Raw genomic sequence first — 12,512 nt, forward strand, 5'->3', positions numbered from 1 at the left:
CACTTTGCTCTGTACAAAAAAACCCCAGATAATCCTAAATTTACTTTCAGCTACCAGTGCTCTTCCTCAAAACCATGTTTCATTAAGGTATGGGTGAAGCATACACATATCCTCAACACATCTGGTTGTGAATACTCTATTCAGCACATTTATAAGAGTAGCATCCCCATTCCAAAGCCTGATATGTAATATTTAGATACAGATCTAAACTAATTGTGGCAAGCTTTGAAAATGTTATATTTTAGTTTACTCTTTTCAGTGGTATACTCCATGATCTTCTGCAAAAATCCCTGAACAGCTACAATTCTACCCAATGAAAAGTAATCTCAAAGTCTTTTGAATTCTCCTATAAACCCTAAGGCTTTTCCTTCCCTCTAGGAGAACCTTTAAAGCATTAGGAGGACTTTTTTGTTTTGTTGAAGATTTTGTATTTTTAATATATTTCTTCTTTTCCATCTTGCTTAATTTACTGCTTGGTGACTTCTGTTATGTACATGCAAGCAGCACAAGAACAACTTTCCCCTAGTAACAGCTGCCTTTTTGAGAGCCCATCTTAATCAATATGCATCAAAACGAAATCTCTGAGCACTTTCCTAAAACCATTCAATATATGAGAATGCCTTATGTGTAAATGACTGGCATTCATAGCTGATCAACTTTTCCTTCTTCAGTCCTTTCCTTTCTCTTTACAAATTCTGGGGAAGTATGAGATGCTTCTGAGAAACAAAAGAGGTTAGACAACCCCAGATATGAAATTTAAGGGTTTTGAAGTCTGTAGGCTTAACCTTGGATTTCTAAGACCTTATATAAACATTTAATAAAAGAGTGTTCAATCCTTGAGCTGCTAGGTATTTATGGCTTCTATAGGCAGGCAGACATTTAGGATGCCTGAAAACCAGACTATGTAATTAAATATTTTACCATGCATTCAGGGACCCAATGTTAAGCATAAGCATAAATACAAAATTACAGTAGTAAAAGAACACTCTACTGCCTGCTGTTATCTGAATTCACAATCAAAATTAATCCAGTGGGTGCAAAATTAGAAACATTATTTTTAAAACTTTCTAAAATGGCTCAGGCCAATGTTGTGGTCCTGAATGAATGAAACTATAATATTTTCCTTACTCTTTCCAGTATTTTTTATCATTACTTTTATCGAATCTTTGTAAATCCTTCCTTCTTTCATTCTAACTCATCATTCTTAGCATATGCATAATTTCATGACTTTGTAAAGACCTAGAGATGAATTAAATTTGAGATGAAAGGAAAAGAGATTAATAGTAAAAAGGGAAAAGCTTTCTCCTTTAAAAAAGTGACTCAAATGCTACAGATTCGCTGCCAGTGCTTTTCTCAGAAGTATTTATGATCACAGATGTTTGTAAGTCAAGACATTTTTGTAAAAAATCCTGCATATTTCAGGGATAGTTTTATGCGTTTAAGGAACATAGTCTTAACAACTCATCTCCAGGTTTTATTTTTAGAGCAGTGCCACAATATTTTAGTATAATTTATTAAAAATTTATTATGCTGTTAGCTCTCAGGTTGTTAATGAAGCATGTAGGAGGAGAGGGATTACTACTGTACAGCTTCTACAACTGGGAATAATTATAGCCCTTCTAGAATAAGAAGGGGGTGGAAAAATACTGTGTAATAAGTTGTGTATAGTTTTTCCTTTCATTTACAGACTGATTCATTTTTAAAAACAGCAAATATCTCAGCTCCTGCTAGGTGTTGGTTACCCACCATGCGACTGACCTACAGAGAGAAGAAATGGATACGGTCAGAGGACTCATCTGGGGCTCCTCGTGGCTGCAGCTCTGAGAGTTGGCAGCTCAGTGTTGCTTGTGCACCTCATCCTGATCCTTTGAAGCTGATGGGCATCTATCAGGCTTCAGTTCCCTTGAGTGCTAAGGAATTCTTCAAGGACAAAGAATTGTTGTGTAGAACTTGTTCATTCCATTTTACAACTTCCATTCATTTTGCAATGATAAATTTTACTTTATATCTAAACCAGTTCAATTTGGATTCTCTATGTACTAAAGATTTACATTCATTTTGGTTTGAAAATGAAAATGAGTATTTTTTAAAAAAATTTTCATTAGGTAGAAGATGAATAATGACACATGTTTCTACCAGTCCCATGAGATTTTGAAGATTTCTTATAACTATAGTTATAACATCAAAAGTAATTTTGTTCTGTGAGAAAGAACCTCCAATCTTTTTTGTTTGTCCTTAATAATTACTTATGAATTACAGTGCCTCAATGGAGCCAAGCTTGCTGGTGTTTGAGACAAGCCATAACCTCTCTTCAAAGCATCGATTTCTGAAGTGGCTGAACTTTAGTCTTCTTCAAAAAACATCTTTTAACCTGTAAATATCTATTGCTGGCTAGTTAAATAAACTGCCTTAAAATGGTTAAGCTCAGTATGCAAAAACATAGGCAGACAGGTTATTTCTCTGAAACATGATTTTCATATGTGGTTTGTGTGAACTCTGGAATAATATTTTCTTAGCAGCCAAAATTTCTTCCTGAAAGAAAAAAATGCCTCCTAAGCAACTATGGAAGAAAAGGCTTTTACAGAAAAAAAAATTTTTTTAAAGTTTGGCAGAGTTGATGGACATTCTGCCAAACAAACCCCCTCTGTGTGCAGCAAAGGGGTCTATTTAACTTCAGGCTGTTGGTTTATACTTATAAAGCAGCAGGGAGATTAGGCAGACTGATGCTCCTCTCTTTGACTATGAACCAGATTTTCCACAGACTGGCAGACATAATTGAGGCTGCCAGCCTGGGAAACTCTCCTCATATCTATTTGCTTATCATACAGGAATGTGAAAATGTGACACTTCCTAGTCAGAATAGGTTACTTTGCCATTACCGCTTCATTATCATATTTAGCCTATTTAGCCTATTTATTTAATATTTGTACTGCGATTGAGAACAACTAACTGCAAATGTTGTTAGTTGATGGTGTATGACATGGACTCAGCCATTCATGCAGCAACTTGAAGGAAATATTGGGCAAAAGAAGAAATAAGAAAGGAAAGCCAGAAAAACATGGCAGTAGTTTGGTTTGCACTGACAAAGTAAAATCTCACTGAATAATCCATAGTTTCAATGTTGGTGATATTTCACCATCAGCAACTCTTTCTTTAATTGGAAGGAAGTCAGCAAAGATTGTTAAACCTGTTGAATGAAGTGCTGAGCAACCAGGCAGACGGGGAGATCTTGTTTTGGCCTTTCAGTGTCTAAAAGGGGGCTTATAAGAAAGATAAGAACAAAGTTTTTAATCGGGCCAGTTGTGATAGGATGAGGTGTAGTGGTTTTAATCTAAAAGAGGGTAGGTTCAGAGGGTGGCAAAACACTGACACAAGTTCCCCAGAGAGATGCTGGACATCCCATTCCTGGTAACATTCAAGGTCGTGTTGGACAGAGCTTGGAACAGCCTGATCTATTTGAAGTTGTCCCTGCTCATTGCACGGAGGATGGACTAAACGACCTTTAAAGGTCCTTTCCAGTCCAAACCATTCTGTGATTGTTCTATACACCAGAAGCTCTGTGTACTACTTTGCACTCTTAAGTCTTAAATTCCTGACACACTCAACATTTCCACTGAAGTAATAAGAAATAAAAAGTAAGATAGCCTACACTGTCAGAAGACAGATGTAGCAGGTTTGTATTGGTTGATAATAATTATATAGCAGTAGCAAATCTCAGGCAAAAAGAGCTAACCAAAAAAGGTAGCATTTTCCCCTGTATTGGTTAATACAGAACAATACCAACCAATAATGATTGTGGCTAATGAGCGGAGAGGAAGGACGGCATGAAATTTTCAGGAAGCAGCAGTGCTTTGGGTAAGACATTGAACTGGAACAGACCTGGGCTGGGAGCTGCCGCTGTTTCTAGATCTGCACTTCCGAGGCTCAGGTTCTCTTGGAGCAGCCACACCAATGTCCCTACAAAACGTTCCCTTGCCTACGGGATAAATCCTAACTCATCAGTAGCAAATTTCCTCTGGAGGTCTCTTCCAGTCAGGCTCAAACCTGTAAGAGTTGCCCCGACAGCACACGAGCCCCGATGTAAATGAGTGGTAAAACACTGCCAGAATGTCAAACAACCCACTGCTCGCAGCGGAAGGGACTGCGTGGAGCGAACCGCTGTGGCAGCCACCTGTAATTTCACCGTAACATATTCCTGCCAACAGCTTCTGCCGTACATTTAACCTCTCCAGCCCGGCCCCCTAAACCCCGGGCTTCCCTCTCGGCGCAGTCACGGCTAAGCCCCCTCCCAGCCCCGGTCAGACCCTGCCCCTCATCCCTGAGGCCGCTGCCGCAGCCGCGGCTCCTCATTGACATTCGCCGCCCGCGCCTCGCCCGCCGCCGCTCCGCGCCCCGCGGCGGGGCCGCCGCCTCCCCGCCCTGCCGCAGCCAGGGACCCTTCCCGGGGAGGCCGGGCCGGCGGAGCCCCGCCCGCCGCCGGGCCAGCAGCAGCGGCGGCGGCGACAGCAGCGGCGGGCGGCGGAGGGTGCCCGGCAGCAGCAGCGGCGGCGGCGACAGCAGCAGCAGCAGCAGCAGCAGCAGCAGCAGCAGCAGCAGCAGCAGCAGCAGCAGCAGCAGCAGCAGCAGCGCCGGTCGCTCCGCAGCGCAAGGGGAGGTGAGCGGCAGCGGCGGCCGGCTCCTGCTCGCCGGGGCTGCGCGGCTCGGTTCAGCTCCGGAGTGAGGGGTGCGAGACGGATGGGGCTCCGCCTGTGAGACGCGTTCGCTTCGCGGTTTGTCTTCTTCTTGCTTCACGAGAGATGATCTGAAGTGGCGGCAGCCTGGTGCCGCCGGTAGTTTAAGGAGCATTGCGTTTTAACTGTCCTTCTGCGGCGTAGTGGGCTCGGTTCTATGTGAATAAGCAGTTTCAGGGGCAGGTACGTAGTGAAAATAGCGTTTGGATTATTCCCACTCTTTTCGAATGGGTGGGAGCTGCGAGGGAAGGTGACATTAGTATCTATCATTGCATGAAAAGCATTTTATCTCAGGTAGAAGGCAAGATTTTTTTTCATTTTTTTGTTTGTCAAGCAGGAACGACCAGGTGCTTATCACGACCAGTTTGCAGAGATGTGTACTGGTAATATTTAGCCAAAGGCACGCGACTGCTCCTTATCAAAATGAACTATGAGCCTGTGCCTTGCATGTTATATTTAAAGTAGAACACTGCACATAAGACGGCATTATTTTTTAAAGATGTCTAGAAGTGTGACCACAGAAAAAGCTTGTTGTAGTAGTGGTAGGCAGTTTACTAGAGATAGCCTTCACATATTTATCTCATGTAGTAGGAGGGGCCAGACGACTGTTTCAGCAAAATATTTTAAAGCACAGATTGCATAGATGCTTGTAACAGACATAAAACAACTATGGATAAGTAATTAAGGATTGAACAGACTTATACGGGAGAAACTGGGGAAGAAATTGAACTGTGCTATGAATAAATGATCATGCTTGTGCAACAGTACCACAAAATATATACTGTATCAGTGAAAATTCACCTCTCTTAACTGCAGAAAGCGGTCAGGCATTCAAGGTCTGTGGAGGGAGTCCTTTATATGGAGAGGCTGCTGTGGAAAAAGCCACTAATTAAAGCAAGTAGACTCAGTTCATCTTTATCCTATTGACAATTTCGTGTTTAAAAATGACCCTTTGACTGCCTGGGAAGGTAAATCAGCAATAAGAATGTGCTTTTGATGAATGAGGGTGTCATTTTACACTTGGCCTTTATTTTTGGGGGGTGATAGGGGGAGAGGGGAATGTGTGCAAATCAGTAGATTAAGGAATGCGATTCAAAAGACAAAGAAAATTTAAGAAACATTTTCTACCAATGCTTTGCATCACTATCCCTGGAAGACAGATGCAACTGTTCCAATCTATCTTAAGTTCATCAGAGTGAGCTCTGATGTTTGCAGAGTGATTATAACCAGATAATTTGTAGGAATAGATAATAGGATAGTAACAGTGACACTACCTGTATCTGAAGATATTCTAGAGACCTAAAAACTTAACTAGACCTAGATCTAAAGCTATACATGCAAGCTAGGCTGTTGCCTACTATTCTGTTGTCCCAGTGTGACCTATTCCCCTCTAATATATGTCAGACTTACTATAAGTCAGAATCATTAAGTAATACTTCCTGCAGATGCAGTGAAATTATTCTGCTAAATTTCTTACCAGCTATTCTGATTGTGGTGGACCATGTTAATCAACTATTTGAACACCAGTTATTCCTTTTAAAAAAATGTGTTACTTCTGAGGATTTGAAAACTTCAGAAACACCTTTAATCCTATTATAACTGATGGAATTTGCTCTACCCTTGTAAACTGATGTTCTCTAGACTAATGCCAGGTATGGAATAGTTTGAACTTTCGTCTTTCCACTGGAGAGATTAAAGAAAGAGGGAAGCCAATTATAGGTGTTACAATGGTAGAGATGCAATTATGTGATTGCACCCAAGATCTGCAGTTACAACAGCCTAGTGCAGAATAAGACAAAACACAAGGTTATTATTCACAAAATCTTTTATTTCTGCTAATAAAATGTATGTGTCAATATACTGCTGACATATCTGCAATATTGTGCATACATTAAAGAGATTTTATGTGTTGTCACTGCCTTTAAAAGTTTGAAAACACTGGGCAATCTTTCCTCTCCTGGCAAAAGCAGGCAATATTCCTAAGTGCTTGTGCTGTAGCATCTCCTCTGGTGCTGCCTTGCACTGGAGGTCTTGCCAGGACTGAGTTTTGCCTTAACAGATAAGCTGAATCAGCACAGATTACATTTCTTCACAGTCTGCAGCTTCCCCAAAGCAAGAGTTCTGCTAAGCTGAACCTCTCGGTGGCCATGCAACAGACCTCAGTTGCATCAATGAAAACCAACCAACACATGCTCCAGTCTAGCTCATTGGATTATAGGTAGACCAGAAATTCTGGCCATGCTATAAATTGGATTAATCGATTGCCAGGTAAATAGGGGAAATTAATTGAATAAATTCTAGTGTATGTGTTTGCAAATTATTTATTCTTGTCAGAGTTAGTGGATATGTGTAGAAAACTTTCCCTGACTATGACATCCTTGCTTGAGCAAAATATGAACTGGTATGCCTAACTGTGCTTACTAAACAACTATATGCAACCTATGATTTTTTTATGAATAGGTACTAAGTTTTTGCATCCAAAGCTCATTTGTGTTGTGGAGCTCAACTAAAGACAATTTGGTGTCTATGACAGATCTCCTTTGAGTGATAGGAAGCAATTTTATGACTATGATACTGAAGATATTTAAAGCTTAAAATCAGTAGAAATTAAAGTGAACCAAAAATCTTGTTATTCCCTGAATTATTTCAAGGAAACCATTAGGACCAGTTACTGTGGGGTAACTACGAGTGACTCATCTGGAGGCATGTGCTGGCCACAGTAAATATACAAAATAGGAAGAATGAAAGTCTCTGTTAAGTTTTTAACTTAACATCCATAAAGAGAAAGATTCATTGTCAACTCTCTTGTCTGACTTCTCTTGTCTGAGTTATTCTTAAAAAGAAACAGGAGTGAGCCCAGGTTATAACTTTGGATCTGCTTTGTAATCTGTTCTAAATAAAGTTCTTCAGACTTTGAGTTTAAAATACTAGGGCTCAGAATGGTGAGGTTAGAGGTGTTACCAATAGATCATTAGTAACAGGAGTGTCGTAACTGTTGAAATAAGGAGTGGTGGGTATAGGAAAGAATGACCTATCTCTTTCTCCTGGCTAATGGAAGAAATTAATTATGCAAAACACTTAGACATCTCTTTGGGCAAGAACATGATACATCTCTTCTTGGTACTGAGTAATCCTTGCCATTAATGATGATATATGTAATCCATAGGTAAAACACTCATTATGACCTTTGGTTTGCTGATAGCATTCCCTGAAAGAAGTGTATGAGCTGGCATGCTTGCCAGTTTTCCTTTGAAAAACTCTCTGGAGCTGGGTAAGGGTCTAACTTGTTCTTTATTATGGCAGTGAATTCTCTATGCTTTCTCTTCATTCTTCTGCATCAGAAAAGCAGGTCTTATTCAATGGGCTGGGAGACTGAGGGAAAGATTTGCTGAAAATTGCCTTGGCAGTCACCATTTGGGAGCATGATATAAAGGGCAAGACATAAATGTAATTTTACAAGTGGCTAATGCATTAAATGCTGAAAGTAGGAGTACTGATCTTGCTGCAGGCAGCAGTGACCACTGGAGCTTTTCTTCTGAGAGAAGCATAAAAGCAGCTGCACAATTCTTAGAGTAAGAAGCATCTCTAAAATCTGGGTGCATTTTCAAAGTAATTTTTGCATTGGTCCATTCCATCTGTGAAATGTGGAGACCTCAACTGAAATTCTTGTACCACTGTTCAGGATCAACTGTTTCATTTGGCCAGGTCAGTAACTTACTATGGTGAACCTATTAAAAAAAAAATATATATATATATAATATTTGAGTACATTTGGGAACAAGGCTCTGTTTACAGGGTTGTAGAACTGCTGAGGTTGCAGGGACCTCTGGAGGTTGTGTAGGCAACCCTTTGCTCAAAACATCTAGAACAGGTTGCACAGGACTATGTGCAGCTGAGTTTTGAATGTCTCCAGTCTCTGAGGCAGTCTCCGCTGCCTCTCTGGGTCACCCGTATGTGTGTTGGGCCAACCTCACAGTGAGAGTTTTCTTCTGTTTAAAGGCAGTTGCTTGTGTTTTCAGTTGTGCCTGTTTCATCCTGTTCTTTCAGTGGGCCCCTGAGGAGAGCTTGGCTTCCTCTTCTTTGCTGTCCCTTCTTTGTCACATGGGCATACTCCTTGTCTGTGGTCAGCTTGTCCACTGAGAGTCCCAGGTCTTGCTCTGCAAATCCATTTTGCTAGCCAGTTGCCCTCCAACCTCTGCTAATACACATGGAGAGGGAGGGCTAAATAGAAAGGTGGGAAGAAGAGAAAAATGGCAAAGGGAAAAGAGTAGGAGCTGAGTGGGAGTGTGCAGAGGAATGCAGGCATCTGGAGACGTTATGCTGGTTGCAGCAGGCTGGTTTACCTCAGCCCTATTCTGGTGCTATTGAGGCAAGACCACATGTCAATCCACAAGTGCTTTTATGCCTGGTAATTGAAGCAGGATTTAATGCATCCTGTCGTTGTAAACAATGACATTAGTATGAATCAACAAGGATGTGTGAGTTTTTTCTCTGAGGTTGATACATACGCTTTCAGGGCAGCCAGGAATTCCCAACAGTCTTTTTGCAATGGCATAAATTCAGGCAGTTTTGGTGTGATTTAATAAAAAGTTTGGCTGGGCAGCTCACTTTGCCTTATCAAGCCTATTAAAGCAGCCTTTTCCAGGAATGGCCTTTCAGTAAAACATCATGATGCCTAAAGGAACAACAATAGTTTTATGACAAACCACCAGTATGATATCTTAGTTATGGAAGACACAGGTGAGAGAAGCCTTCTGTGGTCACTTAAAGGGTCACTGGCATTCATATTTTAATGCAGTGATAGTCCTCTAGAGTAGATGTTGCAGGACTGCATTTAGGAGTTCTTTATGGTGGTTTTAAAATGGAGGTTGTGCAAAAAGGCTGATTCTGGTGTTTCATAACACATACACACCGGAGCATAGAATTTCTTGGTGTTTAGAAATCACACAGGCAAACTGAGAGTCTTTCCTAGCTCAGAAGTAGTTGCAGGTTGGACTTATCATTAGTCCATATGCACATCCACTGTAAATAGGTCACTCAAAGGCAATGGAGCAGTATCTGTCTACCCTTTGTACTTTTGGTTTTTTCTTCCAGAAGATTGAAAGTCACCCAAGAAAAAAAAAATATGGTTTTCCTTTTCAAAGTCACCAGAGATGTGATCCATGGTAAGGTGTTAGAACAGTGATCAAAATTCTCTTTACTTTCATTCAGGCACATGCCAAAGCCTGTGTCTCCGATGTCTCTTTTCTTGATTTGCTGCTTCTTTCTGCCAAGTCAAGTGGTCCTAGTCCATGTTTTGGTGAAGCTCCTCTGGCCCACCATTCAAAGGACAGCAGCCACTCACCTGCTTGCTTTAGGACTCCTTGGTGTTACAGGGAAATAGAGACTGATTACAGAAAGACTTGCTGGTTGCCTCTCCTGACCTACAGGCCCTGGTCCATCCAAGTGGTCTGAAATTGCAGGAGGGTTTAATGTGCTAAGACCAGATTTACTTATGTGAAGTAAAGTATAAAGTATAAGTATAAAGTACAAGTATTCACTTATATTGTATTTGACATTATGTTGGATTTGTATTCTGAAAGAGTAATACAGTATTATGCCAAAATCCCAGCCCAAGCATGGTGCAGCAATTGTAATATATAGTGGAATTGCAATGCAAGCTGCTTCCTCATGCCAGTCTCCACATGCTCCACTGTCATGAAGAAGGTGGATTTCTTCTAATTAGAGAGGTCCAAAATCATGAATTGAATACAAATATAGCCTGCAAATGTTCAGATAACCTGCATAGTGTGGCATTTTCAGGTTTTTTTCCTAGCAGTTTGCATTGTGGTGCTTAATTTGCAAGAGTGTGTGCTGTATTTTTTCCCCATGTAAGGTCATGACTGTCATTTTATCCAGTATTACTGAAGGACAAACCTTTTACTTCATAGAAACCAAGTCCTGAAACTTGTTGGGAGTAAAATGTTGTGTAATGTTATTTTTCGGAGATTCAAAATCAAGGCTTCTTGAGTAATTGTGTGTGACCTTTCAGGTCTGAGATCTGTCTGCATCAAGGCAGAGGCACACATGCCTTAAAACACATCCTAGGATCAAGGCTTTTTCTGGCTTCATCAAGAGTTTCAGGTTTGAATAGCAATCAAATCAGATGTAACATGTGCCATCAGTGTGTGACATGCAGGAATGGGGTGGTTTTGAGTGCCACCCTTCATGGTGAGAATTTACATCAGGATGTAAGACTACAAGTAGTTCACATAGTATAAAGTGTCAACATTTAGGATTTTGAGACATTCTGAATGAAGTGAATTAATTTTCAATTTTCCATAATAAAAAAAAGGGGGGGAGGGGGAGAATAACCTACAGAGGATGTGTATACTACGAACTCCTTATACACAAAACTATATTAACCTTTGAAATACTCATAAGGAATTTCTGTGGAGACCAGGGACGGCTTTGAGGCAGCAGGAGCCAAAATGTGGAAAGCAGCAAATATGCATCCCATTTTCTGTGCCATTGTGCTGGAGCCAGGGGTGTCTGGTGAAATCTCATAATGAAACAGTTTGAGTAGTTGAATACAGCCCAGCAAAACCACTCTTGAACTAACATGGGCTGCCTGTCTGCCAGTAAACAAACAATTACACTCCATTGTTTAATTGAACTTTCATGAAAACTGCAATATGTTTTTGTAAAATCCACCATGAAAATGTGCATATAGGGATCAAAATACTGGGGAGGGGTGTCAGGTGCAGAGGTAACACTTTATATGCTGAACAATCTGTTGTGGGGAGTCAAGCACATATAAGTGACTGCCTCATAGCTTTCACGGAGAAAAACTATATAAGCAGAGAACTTCTTGCTTGGTTTTCAGAGGTCTTTTGATTCAGATGACCAAATTTAGATACCTGGAAGGCACTGCAGCTCTAGATACATTTGAGGAATCTCACTGTGACTCCCTGAGTAGTTAAAAAAAAATATTTGACTGAATTTCCCTACTGTCCCACTAATTCATTTTGTTCCTGAAATCCATTGAACAGTGGCTAGGGTCACTTTTTGGGAAGGTTTTTTCTTTTTTATTACCTTTATTGCTGAATATAAATCTCAGCCATTCTGTCAACCTCCAGTTTCTCAGATTAGTAGCCTTCTTATTCTGAAACTAGTATTTAAATTTAATTTCATATCTTTCTACAAGAATCAGCCTTTAACAGATAAATTAACAAAGAAATTGACAATTCAGACAATTCAGAGATGCAAGTTGTGTCATGTTTTTTGTTAAGTGTTGGAATTTCATAAATTTAGGAGCATGTTGTGAAATCTGTAGGATATACACATATGGAATGTGACAGTCTGGAGAATCTGAGCTTGCAAAGAAATCCTAAAGAGTCTTCTACTTATACACCCAAAAATCAATAACCTACAGAAACAATGTGGTCTGTAATCCATTACACTGAAAGCTCTGGAGAGCAATAGGAGCCACATGGCACAGAGCCACATGTATTTAAAGTGAATGCCTTATAAAATGAGATGAATAAACATCTTGGAATAACACACCCACTTCTGTAAATTTACAGGTTGCACTAGCTGGCAAATTAAAAAATAAGAAAGCAAGAAGCTGGAAGAGTTTTGATCACCAGGAAGATCTGAACCAATGGACTGTATGGATATAGATATGTTTGAAGGCATCTGCTCTTCCCCTTACAAGGTAAAGCACAAATGGATTTCTCTGCTGGTTGTGTCTCTTCAATGTGGCGCAGCTCTCTTTCGTGGCACTGCCCAAGATGGCAGTGG

General features: G+C 40.5%; 1 protein-coding gene across 3 annotated transcripts in view; it reads left to right on the forward strand.

Annotated features, from left to right (window-relative positions):
* The first annotated feature begins 4,517 nt into the window (after nt 1-4,517).
* Nucleotides 4,518-12,512, forward strand: part of TMEM108 (transmembrane protein 108) — a 162,709-nt gene continuing 154,714 nt past the window's right edge. Inside the window, exons 1-2 of one of the 3 annotated variants that reach the window (XM_021531248.4) lie at nt 4,661-4,913; nt 12,296-12,426. The gene's annotated coding sequence lies outside the window, so the exon portion shown is untranslated. The other 2 variants (XM_021531249.3, XM_085573271.1) reach the window with 2 other exon arrangements.

The sequence above is a fragment of the Lonchura striata genome, chromosome 2 (genome assembly GCF_050655825.1).
Source record: "Lonchura striata isolate lonStrDom1 chromosome 2, ASM5065582v1, whole genome shotgun sequence".
NCBI classification, from domain to species: Eukaryota; Metazoa; Chordata; class Aves; order Passeriformes; family Estrildidae; genus Lonchura; species Lonchura striata.